Consider the following 13945-nt stretch of genomic DNA (forward strand, 5'->3'; position numbering starts at 1 on the left):
CAACCACTAAGCACAACCACCTAAAGTACTGCATGATTAGCATTGTGATCAGAACTGTGAAGAAGAAGGGCAGGGAGGGGGCTATGAGAAGTGAAAACAAGGAGACCTTATCCAGACTGAATGGTCAAAGAAGACATTACTGAAGCTGGCTGATGTCTGAACCATAAGCAGGAGGGCCCGTGCTCATTAGGAGGGGTGGTGAGGTAGGGCTGCTAGTGTTTGGAACTGTTTGATGGGCAAAGGATGGCGTGGCTGATGGTAATGTGTGGGGCTTTTGAGTGTGGCTAATCGGCACTGGTAGAAAGATGGGCCAAAGGGGAGCATGGGTTATAGAAGGGGTGGATGAGGTTGGTGGTGATGGATGGAGCTAGAGGGTGTGGTGATATGCATGACGGTGGGGAATAGTGATGAAATGATCAGGATATTGGAGAGGTAACGCCGATGAAAGTGGTGCACAGGAGGTGGTGAGCTCGCTGGTCACGGTAGACAAGGTTAGTGGGTGTGACTTGTAAGTGTAAATGATGATGGTCAGTAGAAGCATTATAAAGAATAAGGGGTCATTTCTTTAGACAAATCAGAGAAGACCTTCCTGATGTTGTGACATTTAAATTGAGACTGGAAGAATGAAAAAAGGGGTAACATACACTCTGAGCAGAAGGAATTATAATGTGCAACAGCTCTGAGAGACAGTAGAGACCTGAGGATTTCACAGAAAACCAGTGCAGCTAGAGTGCCAAGAGTGAAAGGAGAAATGGTGGGAGATGAGGCTAAAAAGGCAGGCAAGAGCCAAACCATGCAGAACCTTCTAGAGATTGATAACACATCTGGTCTTTATCCTAAGAGCAATTAAAACAATGCGATCAGCTTAGAGTGTTGAAAAGCTCACTCTGGCTATATTGTGAATAATAGACTGGAAGAGGCCACTAATCAGGAAGTTTGAAGAAAATAATTCAGCAACACAGCACTGAGTCATATTTTTCTACTGACACAGAAAATATATACCTTCATAATTGGAGCCCTTCCATGTCTTTCGTCCCCAGTGTCTAATTCCTTGCCTGGTATCCTAGTACTGGAACTAGATTTCCTACACAAAAAAAATCTGTTTCCTAGCCTGAATCTGGAACTGAATCCCTAATACCCACTTCCATCATTCCTTGATAATTCACCAGCTGCTAATCTGAATGAACTCTGGCAATTGCCAACTACTTAGATGGCCATTGGTCAACTGCCTCACTCCTGCTTGGCCAATAGCCAGGTTCTTGGTTCAGTTTGTCACCGGGGATACTTATTCTCACATTTTACCCGCTCTTATCCCTCTTAGGTCTGATATGATTCTGAACCTACTTTTGGAGTCAAACCACCATGTACTCAACCCTGTAATAACCAAATCATTAAACCTTGGAATTAAATCTTTGTGTTAGTCCATTTTTATGTTACTATAAAGGAATACCTGAGACTGGGTAATTTATAAAAAAAAAAGAAGTTTAATTGGCTCACAGTTCTGTGGGCTGTACAAGCATGGCATCAACATCTGCTTGGCTTCTGGTGAGGGCCTCAGGAAGCTTACAATCATGGTGGAAAGTAAAGCAGGAGCAGGCAAGGTATGTCACATGGTGAGAGCAGGAGAAAGAGAGAGAGGGGGGAAGTCCCAGACTCTTTTAAACAATCAGATCTCATGCAAACTAACTGAGCAAGAACTCACTTATCACCAAGTGGATGGTGCTAAGCTGTTCATGAGGGAGCTTCCCCCATGATTCAATCACCTCCCATCAGGCCCCACCTCCAACACTGGAAATTACATTTCAAAATGAGATTTCGAGGTGACAAACATCCAAACCACATCATACTTGTCCCAGCCACAGGCTTCTCCTGACCAAGGAAAACTTCCTGAATTCCCAGGTCTTGTCTATTCCACTGTGGCCTGTTCCACCACCACCCAAGCCCTGGTTCTAATAGCAGGTATTGTCAAAGGGCTAGAACATCATTTAATAACAAACATGGCCTGGGAATTGAGAACATATCATGTCTTGCTATTTGAGAATTTGATGTGGATTATTTGACATTCTTAGGCTCTTGTGATTGTGCAACTTAGACCTGGTAAACAAGTCATAGGTGCTCCTTTACAGTACCTGAGCTCACTTGTCCAGTTCCTAAGAAGCCAGCACTCACATTTGGATGGATTTGCCTCAGGCATCCTGATATCATAATAAGTGAATCTGTTATATATCCTAGGCTACAGATCCTTTCCTGGATGGTATTGACTGTATTGACTGTATTGACTCTGAGGCAAGGGACTTAAGAAACAGAAAATCTCTCCTTTCTGGGTTGCTCGAAGATCATATTACTCATGTAGATCTGACATGCATCTATAAAGGCCCAACTGATCAGATCCATGCTTCTCATTTTCATCAAACTACAAGTGGATATGGGGCTTGTGGAGCTGCTAATGGGTTCAAAGACCCTCACTTTTCTGGACTTTTGTTGCAGTGCTCTGGGAGTGAGATCAGAGGTATGGAAAAGCAAGTGATGGAGTATATTCATTGCAGACACAGAGAGCAGGTTTCGGGATTGAAGATCCTTCATCTGTAAATCTGCTCTTTCTTATTATAAAGGCCAAAATACCCTGGAAAGTGTGCAGTGTGGAGGATAATTGTCTCTCAGGGTCATCTCATAAAGAATCTGAGAGGTCTCCTAATCAGGGTCTAATGGTGGCTTTGGTGCCAGGGGCTGGGTGGCAATGGTTTACAGATTAGGGCAAAGAATTCTTGGAAGGAGGAAACTCAAGGCTGTAAGAAAGAAGAGAAATGTGCCTGGCAGGCAGTCCAAAGAGCTGAAGTTAGAGGAGACCAGGAGTCCAAAATAGACAGTAGAAGTTGGTGGATATTGGAATACCAAAAGGAGACCAAATACTACAAGGGTAGACCAAAGAGAAGTCAGTCTCAAGTCAGAGAGTTTGTAAGCCTAGACAAGTGCAAAAAGTTCTTTCTTTAAGCTCACCAGGAGCTTTATGGAACAGGCTTGAAGCTGGATTAGTGACATAGGTGATGCTCACATCCGAAGCACTGAGTTTTTCACTGGATGAAAACTCAAGAAGTGTGATAAATGGGATTTTGTTTTCAGGCTCTCTCCCTTGTGGCATCCTCTCATCCCAGGCATCACTTGCTGGATGCAGCCACACAGATCCCACCCATCAATTTCATGCCCCAAGACCCAGAAATCCCTGCATCTTGGGTCCTCTTCCGTGCTCTCTGCTAGCCAGTCAGAAAAAGGCATAACAGGCTGAATGTTGCCTAACACATTTCCCTTTGCATTTCAGTGGAAGCTTAAAAAGCTTCCACAATTGTTAAAAACAATTGTGTCCTTCATTGATATCATCCAAAGCAATACTTCTAATTTGGGACATTTCTGGCTCTACAGCATATCTGGGAGTATTTGGGAGAGAGTTGGCTTAAAACAACACAAATGTATTCTCTTATGGTTCTGGAGGTCAGTAGACTGAAATGGGTCTCACTGGGTTAAAGTTGTGGTGCAGGCAGGGCTAGTTCCTTCTAGAGGCTCAGAAGGGAAAATCCATTTACTTGTCTCTTTCAGCTTCCAGTGGCTGCCTGTATTCCTTGGCTTTTGGCCCCTTCCTCCACCTTCCACATCATCACTCTAATCTCTGCTTCTGTCATCATATCTGCTCCTCTGCCTCTGACTCTTTCCTCATCTCTCTCATTAGGACCCTTGTGATTACATCGAGCCTACCTGGATAATCTGGGATAATCCTTCTGTATCAAGATTCTTACCTTATTTGCATAGGCAAAGTTTATTTTGCATGTAAAGTAACATATTCACAGTCCACGGATTAGAACATGTACATATTTGGGATACCATTATCCATCCTACCACGTGAAACATATTTTTTTAATTTATTATTATTATTATACTTTAAGTTCTAGGGTACATGTGCATAACGTGCAGGTTTGTTACATATGTATAGTTGTGCCATGTTGCTGTGCTGCACCCATCAACTCGTCAGCACCCATCAACTCGTCATTTACATCAGGTATAACTCCCAGTGCAATCCCTCCCCCCCTCCCCCCTCCCCATGATGGGCCCCGGTGTGTGATGTTCCCCTTCCCAAGTCCAAGTGATCTCATTGTTCAGTTCCCACCTATGAGTGAGAACATGCAGTGTTTGGTTTTCTGTTCTTGTGATAGTTTGCTAAGAATGATGGTTTCCAGCTGCATCCATGTCCCTACAAAGGACACAAACTCATCCTTTTTGATGGCTGCATAGTATTCCATGGTGTATCTGTGCCACATTTTCTTAATCCAATCTGTCACTGATGGACATTTGGGTTGATTCCAAGTCTTTGCTATTGTGAATAGTGCCGCAATAAACATACGTGTGCACGTGTCTTTATAGCAGCATAATTTATAATCCTTTGGGTATATACCCAGTAATGGGATGGCTGGGTCATATGGTACATCTAGTTCTAGATCCTTGAGGAATCGCCATACTGTTTTCCATAATGGTTGAACTAGTTTACAATCCCACCAACAGTGTAAAAGTGTTCCTATTTCTCCACATCCTCTCCAGCACCTGTTGTTTCCTGACTTTTTAATGATCACCATTCTAACTGGTGTGAGATGGTATCTCATTGTGCTTTTGATTTGCATTTCTCTGATGGCCAGTGATGATGAGCATTTTTTCATGTGTCTGTTGGCTGTATGAATGTCTTCTTTTGAGAAATGTCTGTTCATATCCTTTGCCCACTTTTTGATGGGGTTGTTTGTTTTTTTCTTGTCAATTTGTTTGAGTTCTTTGTAGGTTCTGGATATTAGCCCTTTGTCAGATGAGTAGATTGCAAAAATTTTCTCCCATTCTGTAGGTTGCCTGTTCACTCTGATGGTAGTTTCTTTTGCTGTGCAGAAGCTCTTTAGTTTAATGAGATCCCATTTGTCAATTTTGGCTTTTGCTGCCGTTGCTTTTGGTGTTTTAGACATGAAGTCTTTGCCCATGCCTATGTCCTGAATGGTACTACCTAGGTTTTCCTCTAGGATTTTTATGGTATTAGGTCTAACATTTAAGTCTCTAATCCATCTTGAATTAATTTTCGTATAAGGAGTAAGGAAAGGATCCAGTTTTAGCTTTCTACTTATGGCTAGCCAATTTTCCCAGCACCATTTATTAAATAGGGAATCCTTTCCCCATTTCTTGTTTCTCTCAGGTTTGTCAAAGATCAGATGGCTGTAGATGTGTGGTATTATTTCTGAGGACTCTGTTCTGTTCCATTGGTCTATATCTCTGTTTTGGTAGCAGTACCATGCTGTTTTGGTTACTGTAGCCTTGTAGTATAGTTTGAAGTCAGGTAGCGTGATGCCTCCAGCTTTGTTCTTTTGACTTAGGATTGTCTTGGAGATGCGGGCTCTTTTTTGGTTCCATATGAACTTTAAAGCAGTTTTTTCCAATTCTGTGAAGAAACTCATTGGTAGCTTGATGGGGATGGCATTGAATCTATAAATTACCTTGGGCAGTATGGCCATTTTCACGATATTGATTCTTCCTATCCATGAGCATGGTATGTTCTTCCATTTGTTTGTGTCCTCTTTTATTTCACTGAGCAGTGGTTTGTAGTTCTCCTTGAAGAGATCCTTTACATCCCTTGTAAGTTGGATTCCTAGGTATTTTATTCTCTTTGAAGCAATTGTGAATGGAAGTTCATTCCTGATTTGGCTCTCTGTTTGTCTGTTACTGGTGTATAAGAATGCTTGTGATTTTTGCACATTAATTTTGTATCCTGAGACTTTGCTGAAGTTGCTTATCAGCTTAAGGAGATTTTGGGCTGAGACAATGGGGTTTTCTAAATATACAATCATGTCATCTGCAAACAGGGACAATTTGACTTCTTCTTTTCCTAACTGAATACCCTTGATTTCTTTCTCTTGCCTGATTGCCCTAGCCAGAACTTCCAACACTATGTTGAATAGGAGTGGTGAGAGAGGGCATCCCTGTCTTGTGCCAGTTTTCAAAGGGAATTTTTCCAGTTTTTGCCCATTCAGTATGATATTGGCTGTGGATTTGTCATAAATAGCTCTTATTATTTTGAGGTACGTTCCATCAATACCGAATTTATTGAGCGTTTTTAGCATGAAGGGCTGTTGAATTTTGTCAAAAGCCTTTTCTGCATCTATTGAGATAATCATGTGGTTCTTGTCTTTGGTTCTGTTTATATGCTGGATTATGTTTATTGATTTGCGAATGTTGAACCAGCCTTGCATCCCAGGGATGAAGCCCACTTGATCATGGTGGATAAGCTTTTTGATGTGTTGCTGAATCCGGTTTGCCAGTATTTTATTGAGGATTTTTGCATCGATGTTCATCAGGGATATTGGTCTAAAATTCTCTTTTTTTGTTGTGTCTCTGCCAGGCTTTGGTATCAGGATGATGTTGGCCTCATAAAATGAGTTAGGGAGGATTCCCTCTTTTTCTATTGATTGGAATAGTTTCAGAAGGAATGGTACCAACTCCTCCTTGTACCTCTGGTAGAATTCAGCTGTGAATCCATCTGGTCCTGGACTTTTTTTGGTTGGTAGGCTATTAATTGTTGCCTCAATTTCAGAGCCTGCTATTGGTCTATTCAGGGATTCAACTTCTTCCTGGTTTAGTCCTGGAAGAGTGTAAGTGTCCAGGAAATTATCCATTTCTTCTAGATTTTCCAGTTTATTTGCGTAGAAGTGTTTATAGTATTCTCTGATGGTAGTTTGCATTTCTGTGGGGTCGGTGGTGATATCCCCTTTATCATTTTTAATTGCGTCAATTTGATTCCTCTCTCTTTTCTTCTTTATTAGTCTTGCTAGTGGTCTGTCAATTTTGTTGATCTTTTCAAAAAACCAACTCCTGGATTCATTGATTTTTTGGAGGGTTTTTTGTGTCTCTATCTCCTTCAGTTCTGCTCTGATCTTAGTTATTTCTTGCCTTCTGCTAGCTTTTGAATGTGTTTGCTCTTGCTTCTCTAGTTCTTTTAATTGCGATGTTAGAGTGTCAATTTTAGATCTTTCCTGCTTTCTCTTGTGGGCATTTAGTGCTATAAATTTCCCTCTACACACTGCTTTAAATGTGTCCCAGAGATTCTGGTATGTTGTATCTTTGTTCTCATTGGTTTCAAAGAACATCTTTATTTCTGCCTTCATTTTGTTATGTACCCAGTAGTCATTCAGGAGCAGGTTGTTCAGTTTCCATGTAGTTGAGCGGTTTTGATTGAGTTTCTTAGTCCTGAGTTCTAGTTTGATTGCACTGTGGTCTGAGAGACAGTTTGTTATAATTTCTGTTCTTGTACATTTGCTGAGGAGTGCTTTACTTCCAATTACGTGGTCAATTTTGGAGTAAGTACGATGTGGTGCTGAGAAGAATGTATATTCTGTTGATTTGGGGTGGAGAGTTCTATAGATGTCTATTAGGTCTGCTTGCTGCAGAGATGAGTTCAATTCCTGGATATCCTTGTTAACTTTCTGTCTCGTTGATCTGTCTAATGTTGACAGTGGAGTGTTGAAGTCTCCCATTATTATTGTATGGGAGTCTAAGCCTCTTTGTAAGTCTCTAAGGACTTGCTTTATGAATCTGGATGCTCCTGTATTGGGTGCATATATATTTAGGATAGTTAGCTCTTCCTGTTGAATTGATCCCTTTACCATTATGTAATGGCCTTCTTTGTCTCTTTTGATCTTTGATGGTTTAAAGTCTGTTTTATCAGAGACTAGTATTGCAACCCCTGCTTTTTTTTGTTCTCCATTTGCTTGGTAAATCTTCCTCCATCCCTTTATTTTGAGCCTATGTATGTCTCTGCGTGTGAGATGGGTCTCCTGAATACAGCAGACTGATGGGTCTTGACTCTTTATCCAGTTTGCTAGTCTATGTCTTTTAATTGGAGCATTTCGTCCATTTACATTTAAGGTTAATATTGTTATGTGTGAACTTGATCCTGCCATTATGATATTAACTGGTTATTTTGCTTGTTAGTTGATGCAGTTTCTTCCTAGCCTCGATGGTCTTTACATTTTGGCATGTTTTTGCAATGGCTGGTACCGGTTTTTCCTTTCCATGTTTAGTGCTTCCTTCAGGGTCTCTTGTAAGGCAGGCCTAGTGGTGACAAAATCTCTAAGCATTTGCTTATCTGTAAAGGATTTTATTTCTCCTTCACTTACGAAACTTAGTTTGGCTGGATATGAAATTCTGGGTTTAAAATTCTTTTCTTTAAGAATGTTGAATATTGGCCCCCACTCTCTTCTGGCTTGTAGAGTTTCTGCCGAGAGATCTGCTGTTAGTCTGATGGGCTTCCCTTTGTGGGTAACCCGACCTTTCTCTCTGGCTGCCCTTCAGATTTTTTCCTTCATTTCAACTTTGGTGAATCTGGCAATTATGTGTCTTGGAGTTGCTCTTCTCGAGGAGTATCTTTGTGGCGTTCTCTGTATTTCCTGGATTTGAATGTTGGCCTGGCCTACTAGGTTGGGGAAGTTCTCCTGGATGATATCCTGAAGAGTGTTTTCCAACTTGGTTCCATCTTCCCCCTCACTTTCAGGCACCCCAGTCAGACGTAGATTTGGTCTTTTTACATAATGCCATACTTCTTGCAGGCTTTGTTCATTTCTTTTTCTTCTTTTTTCTTTTGGTTTCTCTTCTCGCTTCATTTCATTCATTTGATCCTCAATCGCTGATACTCTTTCTTCCAGTTGATCGAGTCGGTTACTGAAGCTTGTGCATTTGTCACGTATTTCTCGTGTCATGGTTTTCATCTCTTTCATTTCGTTTAGGACCTTCTCTGCATTAATTACTCTAGCCATCAATTCTTCCACTTTTTTTTCAAGATTTTTAGTTTCTTTGCGATGGGTACATAATTCCTCCTTTAGCTCTGAGAAGTTTGATGGACTGAAGCCTTCTTCTCTCATCTCGTCAGTCATTCTCCGTCCAGCTTTGATCCCTTGCTGGCGATGAGCTGCGCTCCTTTGCCGGGGGAGATGCGCTCTTATTTTTTGAATTTCCAGCTTTTCTGCCCTGCTTTTTCCCCATCTTTGTGGTTTTATCTGCCTCTGGTCTTTGATGATGGTGATGTACTGATGGGGTTTTGGTGTAGGTGTCCTTCCTGTTTGATAGTTTTCCTTCTAACAGTCAGGACCCTCAGCTGTAGGTCTGTTGGAGATTGCTTGACGTCCACTCCAGACCCTGTTTGCCTGGGTATCAGAAGCAGAGGCTGCAGAAGATAGAATATTTCTGAACAGCGAGTGTACCTGTCTGATTCTTGCTTTGGAAGCTTCCTCTCAGGGGTGTACTCCACCCTGTGAGGTGTGGGGTGTCAGACTGCCCCTAGTGGGGGATGTCTCCCAGTTAGGCTACTCAGGGGTCAGGGACCCACTTGAGCAGGGAGTCTGTCCCTTCTCAGATCTCAACCTCCGTGTTGGGAGATCCACTGCTCTCTTCAAAGCTGTCAGACAGAGTCGTTTGCGTCTGCAGAGGTTTCTGCTGTTTTTGTTATTTTTACTGTGCCCTGTCCCCAGAGGTGGAGTCTACAGAGACAGGCAGGTTTCCTTGAGCTGCTGTGAGCTCCACCCAGTTCGAGCTTCCCAGCAGCTTTGTTTACCTACTTAAGCCTCAGCAATGGCGGGCGCCCCTCCCCCAGCCTCACTGCTGCCTTGCCGGTAGATCACAGACTGCTGTGCTAGCAATGAGGGAGGCTCCGTGGGCGTGGGACCCTCACGGCCAGGTGTGGGATATGATCTCCTGGTGTGCCTGTTTCCTAAAGCGCAGTATTGGGGTGGGAGTTACCCGATTTTCCAGGTGTTGTGGGTCTCAGTTCCCCTGGCTAGGAAAAGGGATTCCCTTCCCCCTTGCGCTTCCCAGGTGAGGCGATGCCTCTCCCTGCTTCAGCTCTCGCTGGTCGGGCTGCAGCAGCTGACCAGCACCGATCGTCCGGCACTCCCCAGTGAGATGAACCCAGTACCTCAGTTGAAAATGCAGAAATCACCGGTCTTCTGTGTCACTCGCGCTGGGAGTTGGAGACTGGAGCTGTTCCTATTCGGCCATCTTGCTCCGCCCCCTCACGTGAAACATTTTGAATTGTATCATGATTCTGACATTTTCTATTCCTGCACTCAATTTATAGATTATAGATTTTTAAAAGATGCTAAATAGCTCAGTGCTATCTTTGCCCAATGATCATCATCTTTCAAAGGCAGTTAGGGGCAGGAAGTAAGAGAAGCAGGGAGCAAGTTTTGGGCAAGAAGTAAGAGAAGCAGGGAGCGAGTTTTAAAAGTTCTGCAATGGGACATCTGGAATTGGCCTCTTACCCGATTAACTCTACTGCCAATTAGGACAAGGCTCTGCCTTGTGGTTTCATTTAAAGCCTCATTTAATGACAATTCATTTCAGTCAGTGGTTCTGCTTCTTTTCCAATACAATTTGCTCTTGAGCTCAAATGGTGCTCTCAGCCTGGTTGGAGATTGAAGGCCAGCTTCCTTCAACTCTGGCTTTGATCGAAGAAATGGGAAGTGGACATTTGGAAAATTTATCTGAGAAGGTAGGGAAATTAAAACTGAAGGGAATCCAATTGTTCTTCAGAAATGTCTAAAGAAATTAGAGCAGTGGTGACTCAAAATGACATCCTACTTAGCTTACAAGCTCCCACTTGTTCCACACTCTGTGGGCCAGGAGACAGCCTGAGTCTCTGTGCCCAGGGAATCTTCATAAGCCTCAGAAGCTGAGGGCAAGGACATGATAGTAAGAGAGACACTATCCAGGGCCATCACTTGCCAAAGTTTATGTTCTAGGAAGAAATTTATGTAATAACTACCAATAATTGTATAGTTATTATATGCTAAGCACTGTGTTTAAGCACACTACAAGTGTTTTGTCATTTAACCTAACCTTCATAACATCAATGTAAGGTAATTTATATTGCCCTTTTTTACAAGTTAGTAAACCGAAGCACAGAGAGAGATTGAGTGACTTTCCCAACATCAAACAACAGACGTAAAATTTGAGCAGTCAGTAGTCCCAAGCCCTCACACTTATCCACTGTGCTACACTGCTGCACGTGGAACCCTGACTGGGAAATTCTGTGTTAGATATATGGATGTTTATGGTGCCAAATAAGTCTTACTAAAGCAAGTAAACAAGTGACTAAGGTCATACTTGCTTACTAAGACTATCGTCTTCAAGGATTTCATTTCTGCATTAGGGGAAGTGCACACAGGACACTTCCACCAGACATTCATGAATTATAATATCTGGGTAAAGATTGAGATCCAGGAGTGTGTATCTTGAAAAACTAGTTATGTGAACATATACTAGCCAAGGCCAAAGATAACATAGCATGCATGTTACCATGCAGGAGTAAACCCCTTTCTGGAGACTGTGTCTAGGGTATTAATTTCAGCAAACATCTTACATAGAACAACCCCCAATTTTCATATGCATTTTTTGAAAGCCCTATACATCTTATGAATTGAAAGAACCATAGATCTCTCATCCTCCAATCAAAAGCTTCCAGAGGTCATCTTTTTCCAACCACCCAGACTTGTTCAGAGGTATGAAGACATCAAGAGCCTTGGAAGGGGAGAAAGAGGAAGAGGAGGAAGAAAAGGAGGGAGCAGAGGAAGGAGAGGAGGAGGGAGAAGAGAAAGGAGTGGAGAAGGTAGTGGAGGAGGAAGGAGGAGGCATGTAAGTACCTTCCTGAGAAGATTTGGAGAAGGTTCTAATTTGGAAGATTGATCATAGGAGCCAGCTAAAGTTGTGCAAGGCATCACCTTGATAGAGGCAAGACACTGTCAAGCCTTGCTCATTAGGGGCTGCTCCTGTGCCTCAAGCCAGCACCCCTTGCCTCCATTATATATTGTCTCAACTCTTGCAGGTTTGGGTCATTCATTCAGACCTTTATTAAGAACCAACTATGTGCCCAGCACTACACTAGACACTGTGAGGGATACAAAGATATACAGGACAGAATCCTGCTCAAGATAATACATCTATCTTGCTATTTGTAGTCCCCAGTAAGTACAAGAACCATAGAAAACTACAGAAACAAAAGATGAAAATTGTTTCAGTGATCAAGTTCTCTTAACTCTGGGTCATTTTCCCTTTTTCCTATTATTTCCCTGTTCCCTCTACTCCACAATTCCTCTATTCCTGATCTCATTCTTTGGACAGATACTGTCCTTCCTCTCCCCTCCTCAAGTTACAGGCCATTTTTATTTTTCAATATCTCCCTGCTGTTTCATGAAGATTGACCCTAACTCCCTCTAATACCTGATACCTTCAACTATTCATAGGCATTCACTATCCCAATCCTGACACATACACCAACAACAGCAATAGAAACAGTGCAGCCTGCAGTTCGAATTATGAGACCATGTTAATCAAAGAACTGGCAACCACTTGGTGGCAGCATACTCAAATTCAAATAAGAGGAAATATTTTTAAGTGAGAAGGAACAGCCTGAATTAACAAAACTAAAGTTAGAAAATGCCAGATTAGCAAAGCTAAAGTTAGAAAATGATAACCATGCCACATCTGTAAAATAGTATCAGTTGCACTCAGGAAGACTGAATTGAGAGTGTGTTGCAGTCCTGACAACAAGAAAGGAAAGGAAAGGAAAGGAAAAGGGAAAAGGAAAGGGAAAAGGAAAAAGGAAAAGGAAAGGGAAAAGAAAAAAAAAGGACACGAAAAATGTTATGGAGCTAAGGAGTGCATCTTCAAGGCTATAGCCATAAGAAAGAGCCCTAAGTTTTAATGTTTTAGCACTAAAAACAGACAACCCTTGTGTCTCCATATTCCCTCAAAGAAAACTGGATTGAGACTAATCAAATAATCCAGACCATTGGAAACAATGATAGACCAAATGAAAATGCATATATAGACATTTTTGTTTCTGGTATAATGGGCCATTAACAATAGGATACTTACAAGAAAACAAGAAGCAAGCGTGTGCCATTGGGAAATGCACTCGGGGATTCATATCCTCTTCTGGAATTGGTATCAAATGCCAAATAAGCTCCCACTGATGCTGTAGGCAGTAGGCTGGTGTAGATAACCTCCTGGGGCTATTGATTTCTACAAAAACAGAGACTATATTCTAGTTCTTCAGCCGCCAAAACATGATAATTATTAGCAGCCCAGCACAACAAACTGCCCTGATATCTTGGGAAATGTGGGACTCAGAATAGCTTTGTAATTGGCCCCTTATTTAATGATGTCCAACAGATTAAGGAATGTATATGCTTTGCATTCTAGAAGCCTGAAAAACAGTTTCTTCCTCTCTCATTAGAGCTTTCCTATTTCTAGGAGAGTAAGTCTATTGTTTTCATCTATAAGAAGACATCCAAGGCAAGTTTAATGATAAAAAGCATGGAGTATTTTAGCTCAGCTGGTATGCATATAACCAAACTAAATCAAAAATATATATTGAGCCCATACTATGTACCCATGCTTGTGCCAGCTGCTACAGGGTAGAAAGAAAAAATATTGGCATGGTGCCTCTCTTGCATGCTTATGATCTAGTTGGGAGATAAAATTAACATGTAAAACAATTCAACAAAAGACTAATGTGTTTTGAGTTGGATTGTTCAGAGGCTAGGTGCTATAGTGGTAAGAAAAGAGGGAAGTGACTGTGGACTAGGGTTGTTAAGAACCTTGAAGGGTGTGAGATTTTACTCTACTTTCAAACTAGCAAGTTGGCCTACTACAGTTTCATGGATACCAGTAGAAAATACAAGACTCCTAGATTAGAGATGAAAGAAAATTTATCACTCACAGCAATAGCAGTGGCCAGAACATCATCATTTTTGCATTGGTTTTGGAGTGCAAATTCCAACAGGGCAATGTGAAGAGGATCACATGTCATCTGCACATGAAGTGGATTGCATTACAGGAAAGGCACCCTGAACTTAGAGAACTTGAGCTTATAGAATCA

At 41.9% G+C, this 13945-nt stretch overlaps 1 long non-coding RNA gene across 4 annotated transcripts in view; it reads right to left on the minus strand.

The window, feature by feature from the left end:
* LOC107128559 (uncharacterized) overlaps window positions 1–13945 on the minus strand; it is a 294024-nt gene that overhangs the window by 172668 nt on the left and 107411 nt on the right. Inside the window, exon 5 of one of the 4 annotated variants that reach the window (XR_010584330.2) lies at window positions 12940–13086. The exons of the other annotated variants lie outside the window; for them this stretch is intronic. This is a non-coding gene — a long non-coding RNA (uncharacterized lncRNA). Of the gene's footprint in view, window positions 1–12939; window positions 13087–13945 lie in introns of those variants that run through there. 4 annotated transcript variants of the gene reach the window in all.

Source organism: Macaca fascicularis, chromosome X (assembly GCF_037993035.2).
Source record: "Macaca fascicularis isolate 582-1 chromosome X, T2T-MFA8v1.1".
Lineage (NCBI taxonomy): Eukaryota > Metazoa > Chordata > Mammalia > Primates > Cercopithecidae > Macaca > Macaca fascicularis.